General features: G+C 37.9%; 1 protein-coding gene and 1 non-coding gene across 2 annotated transcripts in view; one reads left to right on the top strand and one right to left on the bottom strand.

Annotated features, from left to right (window-relative positions):
• Positions 1-16,522, bottom strand: part of ARID5B (AT-rich interaction domain 5B) — a 178,441-nt gene that overhangs the window by 116,931 nt on the left and 44,988 nt on the right. The window lies entirely within an intron of this gene.
• Positions 14,510-14,611, top strand: LOC114498222. Its single transcript, XR_003684668.1, has one exon. It is a non-coding gene; the product is annotated as a U6 spliceosomal RNA (small nuclear RNA).

Below are 16,522 nucleotides of genomic sequence, written 5' to 3' on the forward strand. Positions count from 1 at the left end.
CAAAAATTCCAGCCAAAAGGCAGGATGCCAACTACACTTAACAGATAAGTCACTGTTCCAAGGTCTCTCTCTTACTCTTCCGCTCCTTTATTTTTTCTTCCCTTTCTTCTTCTAGACACACACACACACACACACGCACACATTTTAAAGCAAACTGAACACTGCCTCCTCCTTCTCAATCTACCTACAAAAAATAAACCAAAGGAAACAATTGCTTTGTTGAATAATGCATTGTTTAGGGGAAAAGTCACATTAAAGTAAGTTCCACCTTCTTATTATCAGAAATTAGCATTTCATATCTTGGGATCAAGCCATTGTCCTGCACACTGTGTATAACTGACTGCAGTTAATTTATCACTCAGGTCATTGTAAACTAGGAGGGAGTTTGTAAACAAAAATGAATCACAGGTTTCATTTTTGTATCCTTTTCAAACTGGAAGACCTAACAGTTTCCTGTTCCAACATACAAAATAGTATTGCTTCTATCAACCTCCTCAGTGTTCTTGCCAGCAGTTTCCATTTAATTAAACTGACAGCAAAACAGGGCCTTTCGTTAATGGGATCCAGACCATTTTTCCTTCAATGTAAATTCTCAGGCATGAAATTACATCTGAAACCGACACAATAATCCTCCTATATCTACGACGTACGTTTCATCTATGATAACAATTCCTTTGTCTATATTACAGTGTGTTTTAAATTTCAGTCAACCTTGTTTTAACTGGAATTCTCCAGCATTATGCAATTTGAATTCACCTTAGCATTCCTACAACTCCCGAGCTATGTCTAGCCATAGATTATGGTTAAAGGTCAGATGCCAAAGGCTAAAGTCCACAGCAGGGAGGAACATTTATAAAACGAATGAATTATGTTTCTGGTTGCACAAAGTCAATTTATTTAAGTAAGAGCTTTTTCATCAATTGTTGACTGTAAGTAAATAGAAGCTATCAGCATTTATAAGTATATCTGAGTTTCATATTACAAATCAGGGTTTAGAGTATTTCAATATAGCTAATCAAGGCAGAATACATTGATTAAGTGCAGATTGGAGACCTGATGATATTAACCCAATGAGTGGACTGCCTAACTATTTTTCTCTGCTTCAAAGTTAGTCACTTTTCTGGTAATCGAAAGTCACAATATGCTCATAAAACTTGACTTAAGTTCCTTAAATGGAATTATGAAACAAATCTCCTTATTGGATGCCTCGGTGGAAGAGAGGGAGTATTGTCAAGTAGTTTAGCACAGAAACCAAAAATTTAGGGCAAAATAAATCCAAAGAGTCATGAGGCCATTTCTAAGCAAAATTAAAGCATCTAGAAAATTAATGTGGAAAAATGTCGATTTTTTCCAACAGTGAGAGAATAGAACATGACGATTCTCGTGAGATCAGTGGTTGGATCAAATGTCATTACACAGCCAGGCTTATTTCACACTCAGGGCAGGTCTGGAGACCTGCAATGCAGGGGGTATGAGGATATAAATAATTTGGAAACTGAGAAGCCCTACAGACAAGGAAGGCTGTTTAATGAGCTCAACTCAGTCCTCTTGAACACCTGGGTGAAATGGCAAGTCCCAGGGTTTGGTGTGTCCAGCTATCAAGAAAAGACCCATTTTGACAAAGGAAGAAAGTTTTGTTGTAAATTATTGCCCTGACCCCTCCTCCCAACCCATAAAAAAAAGAAATGATGGTTTGCAGGCAGATAATATTTTAGGTTCAATTCTAGCTCCATATTCAAAGGGCTCCTGTCCTATTTGAACACCCCATAAAACTGGCAACTCTTGATAGTTAGTGAATCAAAAAACAATCCTATGAGCTTAATAAAACAAAGAAGCTGCTAGAAAATAAACACTTTAGGACTTGCTGAAAATCATATCTTCCAATATAAAAAATAATGCCATTGTTCTTCTAGAAAACACAGAGCAAAGCACTTTATTTCTGGGGGGAGTGGTGAGTTGCAGAGCAGTGAAGGAACTGTCTTCAGATATCCTGACAGTCTCTTTGAAAATGAAACATTTCATTTATACAGCAGAAGACAGTGGTGGCAAGATTAGAAATCATTTCAAATCTCCCAGGCAATCAAAATACAGTCTTTTCACGTGAATGGAAGGTCTCTTGTTTTACAGAAAATGCTAAATAAACAATTCTATGGGCAGAAATGTGAGAGCAATTTATTATTGTTCTGTTCACTTTGGTTAAAATTTTAGAAACCACATGAAGCCTATAAATAGAAGCTTTTCTTTGTCTTTGGTATGTTGAAAGCAGTTTCTCTTAGGTTCAGGGCGAAGAGGCAGGAAATTATTGCTTTTTCTCCACCGAGGAGTAACACACCAATACAGACAATGCCTACAAGATGGATTCTTTAAAAACACCGTATATGGGAAGAGCTGCAAACCTGTCACATTTTCTGAAAAATCAAGGGTATTATGTTAGAAATGGACTATATGGTGGTGTTTCCTTTTTTTTATTTCAGACATGGGCAGCTTAATCACTTATGGCAATCCTTTACATTAGGTGACCCAAAAGAGGACAGACCTAGACCAGTAACCGTCCTTAGAAACAGGACCCCTGGAAGGGTTCACTTCAGACTGGGGAAAAGAAGCACAAATTCTGTGGTGATTGTGGCAGGGTTGGGAGAGCCTAAGTAATAGCTCGCCAAATGTGGATCCATAATACTTAGTGAAGTGTGGAAATAGTGTGCTTACCCAGAAAGAAGACATTATGTAAAACAATTACTGTGGGTCAGTGTTTTTTAACTGGGGATTGCAGCCTATTAGTAGAATTAGAAAACGTATTGGATGGGTTGCAACCAACATTTTTAAAAAGTGATATAGAATATGAATGTCCAAGAATATGTCATTCACAGTAGAAATAAGTACTGTTAGGTGAAACAATTGGTTCAAATAAATCAATTTACTGGTATATATTTATATATGTATATTTACACACTTACTCATATACATATAATACAAATATTTGTGTGTACATACTAGCTCTCTATGTTAAATTTTCTATTATTATTGTTGAATATTAGATTAGGTGTATTTGTATACCGACAAATTCTTACCTAGGTAATTTTCATGAAATGGGCCATCCCTAACACTGCCATGCAATAAGCAAATTATTATTTTCAAGACTATTTCTAAAAAGCTAAAGTCTAATGGAGCCTGAGCATAATAGGCCCTTATGTATTTACCGAACAGACCAATGAATGAATAAATAAATACAAGAATGTATAAACAGATGGTTATCTACATAAATACAAGCATGTCCAAACCAAAAGTTTACATGAACCACTTCAAGGGCCTGAGCAGCTCCCCTTCATTACATAGAGCTACACTTCCAACACTTTGTCAAAATACCAGTATCATTCATTCATTGTAAATGACACAGATATTAACAGAGACACTAACATTCACAAACCAGAGAAGTATCTGTGGAGGTTATGTCTACATTCGAGTGAAACATCTGCTTGGAAAGGGAAAAACTGAGTTAAATGTTCAAAGAGTTTTTCTACACAGTTGAGATCATCTAGCTGAAAGATGGACATTTATCCACCTACCTGCTCTGTTTATCGTTGTATAAGAAAACTCATGGATGAACGAAAAAGCCGTGTGTGTGTGTGTGTGTGTGTGTGTGTGTTACAATACCTAACACGGTATGTATGAACCACCACCTACCCAGGTCCACTGTGTGAACCTCATGCTACTTGCATCCCCTTTGCTTACATACAAAGAATTGTGGCTGTGGCTGAAGGTAAGGCAAGGTAGATACATGATTTACTAATGGCCAATGGACCCATCAAAACTTTACTCTAAACTAGGAGCTCTGGGTGACACAAATAGCCCCTAGTTAAAGCAAACTTCTTCCTGGAAGGCACTTGGAGTCAAGTTATAAAGATATACCTTAAAAAGAAATTCAAGTAGGAAAGTGATCACATGTAAGCAATAACAATTTCTCAAATTTGCAGGTGACATTGTTGGAAGAAAGGATGCATATATAAGAGTCAAGATCAAAAAAATTCTTAAGAGGCTGAAATTGGCTGAAAGCAGATAGTGCTGAATCAATACGGGAAAACGCAGTCTTAAACTTAGTTTTAACAAATTACTGTATAAGAATAGGATGGTGAGGGCCCATCTTAACAACATTTCATGCAAAAAGCCCCCAATTTTCTTAGTGAACCAAAATTTCTACATGAGTCAAAAGAAAGTAGTTCCCAACACTTCAGGCAGTGTCTTTAAATGAGCATTGATTTACTGAAGCACACCAACAGAAGAGCAGTATAAAGAGAGTATAAAGAATACTCCAGGTTGATAGCGCCAGGGATGTCTGACCTAGAAATAATAAGATGTCAAAATGACCAAGATTTCAGAAACTCTTGATCAAGCAACATGAAAACTGCCTTTAAAATGTCTTAAAGGACTTTTTATGTGGGAGAAGAGCTTACACCCTGCTCTTGTAGGGATTCTTAAGGGAACTGGTCCCAGTGGGTAAATGTGGCAGAGCCATAGTATTTGGTCCAATAGAAAAACAAAGAACTTCTTAAAATTCAGAGCATGTCAGCAACAACAACAAAAAAATCCGCAATTAAAAAAAAATAAAAAATCCATGGTTGTATAAGGTAAGTGAACTCAACATCACCAGAACAATGGAAGAATTACTGTCATGGATGTAAAATGAGATTTGATTAAATTGTTGTGTTTCCTTACAATTCTGAGAATCTTGGACGAGGGAAGGATTCACAGTGAGCTGGGAACCCAGGGAGCAGTATGGCTTCTTGGGCAAGAAGGGCCCAAAATTGGGCTTTTTATAATCAATTCTAACATGGATCCCTGTCCACCTCCTCCACTTTTTAATTTTCTGAACTCTATGTGTACCTAAAAATATGTCTATATTATTTAGAATGCAATTGTTTCTTGTTCTCCAAAAGCTATTGAAAATCAATGATGCATCTTTACAACCAGTGGCATCTTAGGATCAAGAAAATATCGTAAATTGGAATTAAACTGTTAACAGTGGTAGCCTCTGGGTAGTGAGACTATGAATGATTTTTATTTTTTCTTTTTGCATGTCTTTACTTTCTGTAATAAAAAAAGATACTACATCTGTAATGGGGAAAAACATTTTAGAAGGGTGATTTAGAATTAGATTAGATTTTTATCTATAAAAGTCCCACTGGTGAAAAATGAAAGTGGTGTTTAAATTATGACATTTCAATGTTTCCCAGAGAATATACATGGTTTTCATTCAGCCAAAGCATTTACTTTCGTAGACCGTGAAGAACAATCATGGCCTCAAATCTAATTTTAACATCAGTGACGGAAAAGTTGCCTTTGTGTTACACTCCTCAAATATACCCACATGTAAACATTTGAGAGGGCAATGCTCTACTGACATTCTGTTATTTACTAAAGTAGCTAATCTAAGTTGTAAAACTAGAGCCCCCAGGGACACAAAACAAAAAAAAAAAGAGGCCATTTTTGTTTTAAATAAGGAAAAAAATGCAACTCGTTAACATTTTATTTTTCCGAACTGGCCTATGTTAACAAAAGCTGTTCACTTCAGAGAGGAATGTATCTCGACTGTCCAGTAGCGAGAAGGTTCTAAATATGAACTCACTTCATAGGCAGAACAGTTGTACTGTCTGTACTTAATTTTCAGGCGAGGGTAAAGATTTGTTATTATAGCCCACTCTCTGCGTTCATAAACTGGATTTAAAAAATAATAGCCTGTTCCTCTTCTTTCATGTTAAAACCAGTACACATTCAAAATCTTCCTGTCTACAACATATAACATGGGGAATACTTGCTATGATCTTAAAAGAAGGATGTTCAAAGGAGGTTTAAGTTTGAAATATGTAACTCTGAATATACAATGTTCTTTCAATAAAGGCTGGGCAAGGGTCATAAACTATAAAAAAATGCTCTGCCCCTTTGGACTGTAACAGCTAATCATTAGCCACCCATTCGTAATGTTTACCTTTTAGTGTGTTATTTTCACGTCTTTCTTCATGGGGACTAACCATTAGTATCCCCCTAAGACTAACAAAAGTACTTCCATTGCCTGCTGGCAAATGATTTCTGGCCCCAAAACATTTGCTGGTAGAAAAAGTTAAAGTATATCTAGGCTTGTATTTCTATTATTGTTGGGCATTAGCAGCAGCACAGATTTTTCTTCCCAGGGACTTCACTCTAATCGGCTTCACAAATTTACAGACGATTTACATGTTTGTGAATCAAATTTAGTAAAGTACAAAAAATGTAAATAGTGCAGATACCTCAGAAATTTGTACCAAATGCACATATTTGAAATTCATTCTCTATTCAGCCCCTCCTTTTCTCACATCCCCCACCAAAAGAAAAGACTACCCCAAAGCACCATTAACTCCCAAATTAATATTCTTCTGCGTTTTAGAAACTTGTTTGCATGTAAACAAGGCTATGTAAACAAGGTGTTTGCCTGGGGGAGATTTTCTTCTCAGAGTATTCAAGAGCTGGAGTGAAGCTATTTAAAGAATGGAGTATTCAATTGCTTAGGCCAGATGCTAGTATAAATATGAAACTATGTTCACGCTGCAGATGAAACTATTTTTAGTCAGTGCGTTTTGAAGAGCACTATTCAGTTAAGCATTGTAGGGTGGGCTTCCAGTAAGCTACAAACAGAATATTGACGGGTTCTGGCCCCCAGGTTAAGGCACAGACAACAGGGCCATAGGGAGTTGGTGCATACCACTATGGCCTCACCAGGTGAAATACCAATAGACTGTTGAGCAGGTTAGCAAATAGCCACCACAGCAGCCCCTCTCTGCAGTGTTCCCTGCCTCTTCCCCGACATCCCTGGAGCCCCCTTGGGAGATCCCAGATCCCCCCACCACCCCCAGGCCAGGTACCTCGGGGTCAATTCCTGGCCACACCAGCACTCTGGGGTTGCTGCTCCAGCCCTGAGGCATGTGTCTATTCTGATTGGTGCCTGCATGTGCTCTTCAGTTGTTCCCATGCTGATTCCACCCCTGACTCTATCTGATTATCCAGCAAGTGGGACTCTATTTCATTCTGGACTTCAAAATCAAGAAAGGTGTGAACCCAAAAGGGATTTGAGGACCACAAAAATGTGCAAAAATAAAACCAGTCTGGGGCAGATCCCGGCAATGTTTTCCACACCAGGCACATCTGTCCCTGCCCGTGAGCTCCGCTAACTAACTGTTGCTAATGACATCAATGCAGGTGTGTTGACTGCACAGGTCATTTCTTTCCCAGCGCCGTACACATACTAGATACAATTACAGTCAATGCACAGAGAAGGAGCTCAAGAAACGCCACAGTCAAGGATGATCAAAGCCTCCTGAAACCAAGACACAGGCACAGAAATCAAGAGTGCAGCTAAGAGACAGCAAGCAGTTCTCAGCACCCACCAACACTTGGCATGCATCATTTTCCGTGCAACTTTCTGTGGGACTAATTACAAAGAATTGTCTTGCTCCTACTCAAATATAAGATGCTCTGCCAGGCCAGTCCTGCTGGGCAGTGACACTGGCTTATCGATCAGCTGTCAGGCTGGATCTTCAACTAAGACACTGCTGCAATGTCACCAGGCTGTGGTTCTGGACTTAGTCTAGCTCTCAAGGTCCCACTGACAGGCTACTCTTCCTGTAGCTGGGAGCAGGTCCAGGAGGCAGGTGTGTGTAGGTACCCCTTTCCATGTCTCCACTGTTAGCAGGCCAACAAGTAACAAGGTAGGGAAACAAAGTCTAGGGCTAGAATAATAAAGTCTCGACTTCTTAGACTGAAACGGGAGATAAACTGGCCAAACTGGAGACAAGGAGCTGAAAGGCTGGGACCTTTCCCTTGTCTTTTTTCATTTATGTAAAACTCATTCAAAGGAAAAAGACCAGAAGTGAGAGAACTAAGAGAGGGACAAAAGGAAATATTTTATTGTTTTTAAGTATGTATTCTGCTTGTTAAAAGATTACTGCATTATTCAAACCAAGGGCCTAATCTCCTCTAGGCATTTCCATTTACTCCCATTAGTCTTACACATTTTTTGATAAAACACTAGTTGCTCCCTCCCTCCCACCCTGGCAATAAAAAAAAAAAATCTAACTGGTGTGAGAACATGGCTCTAAATATTTCTCAAGGTTCTACTAATATTAGAAACCACTCTGGCTTCTCTTGTGGTTTATTATGATATCACTGAATCCCTGCTGTGTATTTATAACCTTGTAAGTCCTAATTACCAATCATTTACTCTAAGACCATAAATGCTTTTTGGCAACTTAACTGGACAACTAATACTATTGGTGGATGGATTAAGGAACTACTTGGATGGTAAAATTTATTGTATTCCAAACTTCAGGAGTTCATTTGTCAATTACTTCATGCTACTATTCTTTTAATGATTCATTTATCTTTAGTAATATTTGTATTCAGAACCATGGTGTTTCTAGTTAATGGCACAATGCTCTGTGGAATTATCTTTTCTTTTTTTTTCAGATCATAACAGAGTCAAGCACAGTCAAACTGAGGATGGTCTTCAGCAGGTTCATGGTATCCAACTGCTGGCAAACACATCCAGTCATATTTCTCCAACCACATGTAATGCTGAAAACCAATGTGCCTGCAGGGTCATTAACAAGCACCCTGATTTCAATGATTAGGAGGAGAATGTGGACGCTGAGCCTGTTCCCAACGCTGCTTCTGCTTTTATCAATCGTGCAGCACAACACAGATGTGAGCCCTCACCTTTGCTTTCTGTGTGCTGCTAAAATATACCCCGTTTTAAAGCAGTGTGACTTCGTTTTTACTATTTAGAACCCAATGGCAAGGCAAGGGAATTGTTGAGATAATCTGAAGGATTCAATCTCAGCAAATCACCTTGGCTAGGCAAATTTCTAAAGAAACAAGTTTTGCTCAGGACTCAACTTTGCAAGGTTTCACATCACTGTTTGGGGCCAGTTGGTAGTAATAATAACTACCTTTTTCCTCACCCAGTTGGGATCCATATTCATTCAGAAACTGCCTGGAGATGAGATTCTTCATCTGCAGTCAGGGGCTGGGTATAAACCATTCATAAGAGTGCAGGCATCTTAAAGGTAAGAGTCATGTTTTTACTATACTGTCCCTACGGCATCTATTGGTGCTCAATGAACACTGTAACGGACACACAAACAGGGCAGGTGCATGGAGGTTATTTTCAGGCTTCACATCTGTGTGGCAGTTACACATCTAAGCCTATAGGTTAATTCAGTGCAACTGGCTCCAACCTTTCCTAGCCTGCTGTTGACAAGAGGCTCGCCACAGCCCAAGCTGGTCTCACTGCTATCAATAACCTAGGCTGGGCTATTGCCCAAGAGAAAAGCCTCAAAGGAAATGACTTAAGTGTGGTGTGCACTAGTACCCAAGTCAATTTTAGGTAGTACATGCACAGATAAATTTATTTTAATTTTAAGAATTATGTATTTAACTTCACTGTTATTTATAGCAAGTGATATGTTTTCCATTTACAGTCATAGTATAAAATTTCCTATTACATAAAATTGTTTATGTATAAAAGCAGTTAAGTTAAAGAAAAATATTAAGTCAATAATAAAATAGGGAGTTGGTGATGTGACAAAAATTGTGATATTGGTTTGTAAATGATTGAAGCCTAGAATATTCTAATTTAAGGCCTACGAGTTTAATAAAGTTACCATTTATCAAGTAGTTTATTGTGCCAACACTTTCTTAAGCATTTGGAATTCAATATGTTATTAAATCCTACAACATATTCCTGGGAGGTAGGAATTACACACATTTTTTTAAGTTTGGGGATCCAGGGTTCAAGTCCAGGTCTGCCAGAGAGCTACCACATATTATGCTGCCTCCAGGTATAAGATTAAAGCCCAGTCAACAACTATCCATTCAACATACGGATCGAGCACCTACCACATGCCAGACAGTACCTTAAAGACTGGGATATGTGAGGGACCCTCATGACCTTCCCTGGAAGTAGATTAGTCTAGTAAATAGCAGATGGGGTCTTGAGCGGAATTTTTTTAAAAAGGCTTCTCATCTTGGGTTTCAACTCATGCTCCCAGGAAATAGATGGAATTTAGACCCACAGACAATATGCAGAGCTTTCAAAGAAAAAAAAATGTTATTCTATAAATATTTAGAATATTGAGCATGAGATTGATTCTTATCATAAACAAATTGCTGTCAGAAGTGGCCATTGGGTCAATTTGACAAAAAGGCTTTCAAAAGAATCCATAGGCAGGCCATATATTATGAAAATGTGATATATAAAAATTAAGCTATATGAAATGTATCTATATTATAAAAGGATGCTCTGCCTCATCAAAAGGAGTTTTCAGAGGGCTTCCTGATATTGCAAGCCTCTTTAGAGCACTCTAAACAGAAAGTAGCTAATAAACATATAAAGTATCCACAGCATATCCAGATTATCCAGACAACAGAAAATAAGAATTCCTGATTGTTTATCCCTGCTGTCAAAATTTCTAATTTGAAAATAGAAACAATAAGTACATGAAATGAGAGAGGCATTCCCTTCCTTCCCACACAATCTTGAAAACCAGGAGCTCTTACATGGGAAAGTGGATTCCCACCAAACTCGTGGGTAGACACACAGCATCCTTTTGCTGCTTCTTCACAGCATAGCAATTTGGTACTCTTTCCAGGGAACCAAGCAGCAGTCTTTAACAAAGAATTCAAAGACCAATTTTCAGAGGACATCCATGAATGTCCTCAAATGTGATTTCAACTTTGTAGATGTAAACGTATTCTGGTGTAGGAAGTTCAGAGTGTTTTTTAGGTTCTCAAAGTTATCCATGCCACTCCCACCTACAAAGGTTAAGTAAGTACCATCAGAACAGGTGAATCCAACTGCCTTTTCCCCACTGTCTCATATACAGGGTCAACCAGGAAAATACAGTAAATACACTTGGTGGAAATGCCTGAAGGGTGGCTTTTTGGGGAGAAGGGTAACTAATAATCAGGCATAAAAATGTATTTTATATAACTTTTTTTATCATCATAGACCCCTTTCAGAATCAGATGAATGCTATGAATATTTTCCCAAGAAAATATTTATTTATATATAGAATTCTATATGAAAAGTTGGGGCTTGGGGGGTGGTTAGGCATCCCCATGAAAATTTACCCATCAGTCCTTGATTAAGAACCCATGACTCAGAGGATTTCACAGCAGAACATTCAGGCAATTGACCTATGTCCTAAGTTACAGTTTTGGGGGGTGGGAAAGCTGATAATTATCAGCACACCTCTTGCCAAACCATGAACCTACCATCTACAGTATGGATTCTATACTATCCCTATCCTCACTCCTAAAATATTTTCAACAGAAATTTTTTTATTCAATCAGAAAGCTCTGCCCAGATGAATTCTCTGATTTTGTGAAATCCACCACTAACATTGTCTTCGGGAGAACGTTTTGTGTGAATTGATTTTGTTAACCACACTAGCGCCATTTGTAACCATGAATAATGTAACTAGACAGAAAGTGGACATTTTTCAAGGAAAAGTTCTCTCATTTGCAATCTGAAATTGCCAACTTTTTTTCTTAGCTTGTAGGTAACACAAACTAAGAATATGACATGAAAATATTGTTTTCATTAATTAAGGACATTCAACAAGAGGATAAAAACATAAGATTTTGAGTTTCAACTGATACCGTTTTATCACCAGAGAGCGTGCATTGGTAGACATGAAGAGTCCTCATAGTTATGAAACAAATGAAACTCTATAAATCTAAATAAATTGTATAGAGCCTTAAGGTTAATTATCTTCCCTTTAACATCTCAGAACACTTTTTGGTTGTAAGTGCTAAAGCTGTGGCAAAATATTGAGAATTTTAATGAGGAATATACAATATCCATACTTCTGCTTACTAGACAAGCTTCATATGAACTACTGTGTATTCACTGGAGATAACGAAGGTCAGCACTTAACAGCAAGCACAGGAATTCTGTCTGGAAAGCCATGTTTGAATTTAGTCCAAGTTCCTAGGGGGATGAGTAGGCCCTTCAAAAAGATCTGAGCCAGAGATGACCATGACATTCTTCACTTCTAGTAATATCCTGGTGGAACAGGGAGATTACACGGGATAGGGATCTCCTCATTTACTCAATAATCATGTATGTGAGCCTCCTGCCAAAGGAACAGGTCATAATTCCTGTTCTTTAAGCATTTACAAGTTTGTTCACGTGGAACACATGCAGTCAGTAACCTTCTTCTATGCTCCCAGTGCGCTTTGCTTATATCTTCATCCACACACTGGCTAAACTCCATCTTATAACTTCACTGTGTCTGTCTGCCCTGCGACGCTCGAGTTCCTGAGGGCAATACGGTGTCTCTTTCATCTTCGCCTTCCTTCCAGAGTGGGAAGAGTGCCCTGGTCTTGTTAAGCACTCAGTGCACAACAGTGGCCTTACTTCAGAATAAAAGGGGTATGGAAACATTGCAGATATCCGAGTCTCTCTAGATCAGTGCTGTCCAATATAAATACAATGCAAGCCACATCTATAATTAAAAATTTTCTAGTAGCCATATTAAAAATGTAAATGAAAAGGTAAACTTAATTGTAATAATATGTTTTATTTAACTCAACATATCAAAAATATTTATCATATTATTTCAACATGGGGCCAATATAAAAATTATTAATGAGATATATATTCTTTTATGCTAAATTTAAAAAATCCAATGTGCATTTTATACTTATAAAGTATCTTGTTTGCATGCTAAATATTGAACAGTTAAAGTGATATATAGTCCTACCAGAAGAGTAAAATTATGCTTAACAGAAAAATATTTTATACCACTTCAGTTTTAAATGTTACACTGAAATTCGCTAAAACTAAATAAAATTAAAAATTTGTCTCTCTGTTGCAGCAGCCACATTTCAAATGCTCAACAGCTGCATGTGGTTAGTGGCTACCATACTGGATAGCACAGTTCTAGGTTATTTAACAGTTAGCAGAAAAAAACAAGTTGCAAAATAATGTACACAGTAAGGTCCTATTATTAAAGCAAAACAATTTGTACACACAAAGCACACGTCCACACACAGACAACTGGAGGATAACCACCAACTGTTATCGATGTGTTAATTCTGGGGAAAGAAAGTGGAACTGGAAATGGGTAATGAAGGGCTTTGACGTCTGAATGGTTTAAATTTTTACATGTACAGCATATAAAGTAAAATTAAGTAGAAAAAAAACAGGTTGGAGAGCTATCTTTTCTTTAAACAGAGACACAGTTATACTCAGAGTGGCAGGGAGACACTAGGTGAAGACCACCAGAAATGTGAAGGAACTAGAACTTAAGCCACAGACGGCCCGTGGGGTCGAGGCTGATGATGTTGACCTCCTCGACAATGGAAAACTGGGGGCAGAGGCAACAGTTTTCAAATATTTGAGACACTCTCAAAAACAAGAAAAATTTGACTTGCTCTCTGTTTTTACAAGAACAGAATTAGTAACAATAGTATATAGCATTAGTAACATGATTTATACTATAAGCCATGCATTTCAAATTTAATTCTCGAAAGTAGTGATTTCTAACACAGAGATGGATTGAAGATGAAATGGAACTGCTTATAAAAGAAATGAGCTCCAATCACTGAAAATGTTAAAAAGTAGAATAGTCAAGATTTCTGCAGAGGACATTTTAAGCAGTAGTAAGTGCAGGAAAGATGTTATAACTAGAGGTTTATAACTAGACCCTGAGATTTTATTATTCTGTGAGATTTACCATTATCCTAAGGGCATTTGTGAGATATTACAAATGTCCATCCAATGTCCAATTTTCCTCTCCTTCTAAGAGTGCTTTAGGATTATATATCCTCCTTGATGTAAGACAGGACCATGGACTTAATCACTTTGTTGACTAATGACATATGAGTAGTAGCGATGCATGTTACTTCATGTTACTATTGAGTGCAAACATTTAGTATTCCACTCTCCACCTCTTTATTCCCCTTCCTTTGATCTAGAAGCACACGCCAATAGGGAGGTCCAAGGTGGAGTCTCACAGAGAGAAAGTTTTTTTCTGTAGAATCCTGTACACCACAATGAACTGTGCATAAACAAGAGATAAACCTTTCTCATGTTAAGCCACTGTGATACTGGACATGTCTCTTACTAGAGCATAATACAGGCTGTCCTGATGGACATTGAAAATTCTTGCTCGTAACCTCCAAGAGAAAATGACTCACAAAACTATGGCCTATCTGTGTGCTTTGGTTTCTTTTGGAATAATTAAGTACCTCAAGGACAAATGGTATTTCCAGTTTGGACCATCCCCAAAACACACAAGTACCATGCACCTACCAAAATACATCCAATAAACCCTAAGAACAGCCAGTTCATAGCCAGAGAAGAATCGAATGAGGCCAGTGATTCACCTATTTCCCTTGTGATATCCCAAAGGGCATTTGAAGTCCTGGCACCAAATTTGCTGACCAAGTAGAATCAGCTGTTAATTATGATTGAAGAGTGCTCACTTTGGCAGCGCATATACTAAAATTGGAACAATACAGAGAAGATTAGCATGGTCCCTGCACAAGGATGACATACAAATTATGATTAAAGAGTGATCAGGGGTAGTATAAGCAGATGGTTTACAGGACAACACACACAAGTAAATTCTAGCACGGAGAATTAAATACAACATCACATTAAAAGCTCTCACAATGACTCTCGAGGTTTTCTGGACTCTTAGAAAACTGGGATCATGACGTATTTAACCCTGAGTTAGTTTCAGTGCCTTGTAATAGACAATCAAATGTTTGTAAGATAACATACTACTGTTATCTATATCTTGGTATTCTTTTAGGTTGGAATTGTCCAATTTACTTTCTTGGGGAAGAAAATAGCACTTTGTCAGCTTTACTTTTCTAAAGAAAAGAGAAAAGGAAACTAGTGTTCTTTATTTTTATTTATTGAGTTTAGAGAGAGGAATGGAGAGAGAGACACACTGATTTGTTGTTTCGCTTAGTTATGCCTTCATTGGTTGATTCTTGCATGTGTCCTGACCAGGGATCAAACCTTCATCCTGATATATCAGGAACGATGCTCTAATCCACTGAGCTACATGGCCAGGGCAGAAACTAATGTTCTTGATGAAGTGCTGCTGCTATGAGCTTGGTGCTCTCCCACAGGTGATCTAATCTCATCTTCCCCAGTCTCATGAGACAGGTATTGTTAACTGTCTCATAAATAAGCAATCAAAGCAGAACCACAATTTTTAAAGTCATAGAGCTCATGGAGCAAGCACTGGAATCCAGGTCTGTCTTATTTTAAAGTCCATACCACAAAGGTCAAAAAGAAGCCACCCTAAAATGGTAGCTTTTATATTTGCTCATTCTTCTAAATCTTTGATTGAAGAAATTAATATAAAACAATGGTAACTAAATGAGCATTCTCAATTAAAAAAAATAGAAACCCACACAGAAGCTGCACATGTGAAAAGCCTATATTTACACACAGCCATCACGTGATGGGTAATTAGCCAGGTAACTATAGGTTTTTCTCTGCTAGAAAAGTATACGTTTCATCATGCTTTGAAATCTGCCTTATTATCAGGCATGGCTATGAAAACAATGATTTATTTCTTATTGAGTGAACAGGCCAGGCAGGAAGCATTGTTTTTGTAGAGCCTAATAGAACACTTTCTTTGTGAACCAAAGAAGTAGAATGGGTAGCTGGAAGGTGGAGAATACCCTCCACTGTCCTAGCAAGTAACCATTTTAAGGGAGGTGAGTATTAAAACAGTGCAAATGCCTAGGGAAAGAAGTACTAGATATCTTGCTAAAACCATCTCCTTAATAACCTGTCACCTACACACACAAAAAAAGACAGATTGCAGACAATCCGATGATGAAAAAGATAAGGCAGAGCAAGTCCAGTCTGGAGTGGTTTATTTCCCTGTACATTTTTGTCACTGCTATAATCCTGAAATATAAAAATGTTCCCTTGAGGAAGAGAGGAATTTAAAAAGTGCCTGTTTTAATATGTAAAAGGTCCACACACAACAACCCCTTACACCAACCTCAAAAGTCCACAGGCTATCAGGCTAGCCTCAAGCATGTTCAAAATCTCTTTCGATAAATTGCCAAGAATGAGTCTATAGATGGTTGATTATGAATTAAACCAAGAATAGTTAGAAAACAAAAAACACAATTATGTTGCTTTTCCTCCCAGGTGCCAATGAGACAGCCCCTCCACTGGAAAGGCGTCGTAGGAACTCCTGGCAAAAGAAGCCAAGTCAACCACTAAATATGCACACAGGTGTTCCCAGTAGACAGAGAAGTGCAGAGATATCTGTGGAGGTTGACCATAAAAGTCGTGTGTTTACTTAACCTATTAAGTATAGCTTTGAAGTTAAGAGTGCCTACACCATAGAGTTAAGACTGTTACTGGGAAGATAAGACAAACACGGAAAGAAAGATGCCGCATTATATTGCTTATTATGGAGGAAGGTGCTCAATTAGGTGGTAGAGACACAGT

This window comes from Phyllostomus discolor, chromosome 5 (assembly GCF_004126475.2).
Source record: "Phyllostomus discolor isolate MPI-MPIP mPhyDis1 chromosome 5, mPhyDis1.pri.v3, whole genome shotgun sequence".
NCBI lineage: Eukaryota > Metazoa > Chordata > Mammalia > Chiroptera > Phyllostomidae > Phyllostomus > Phyllostomus discolor.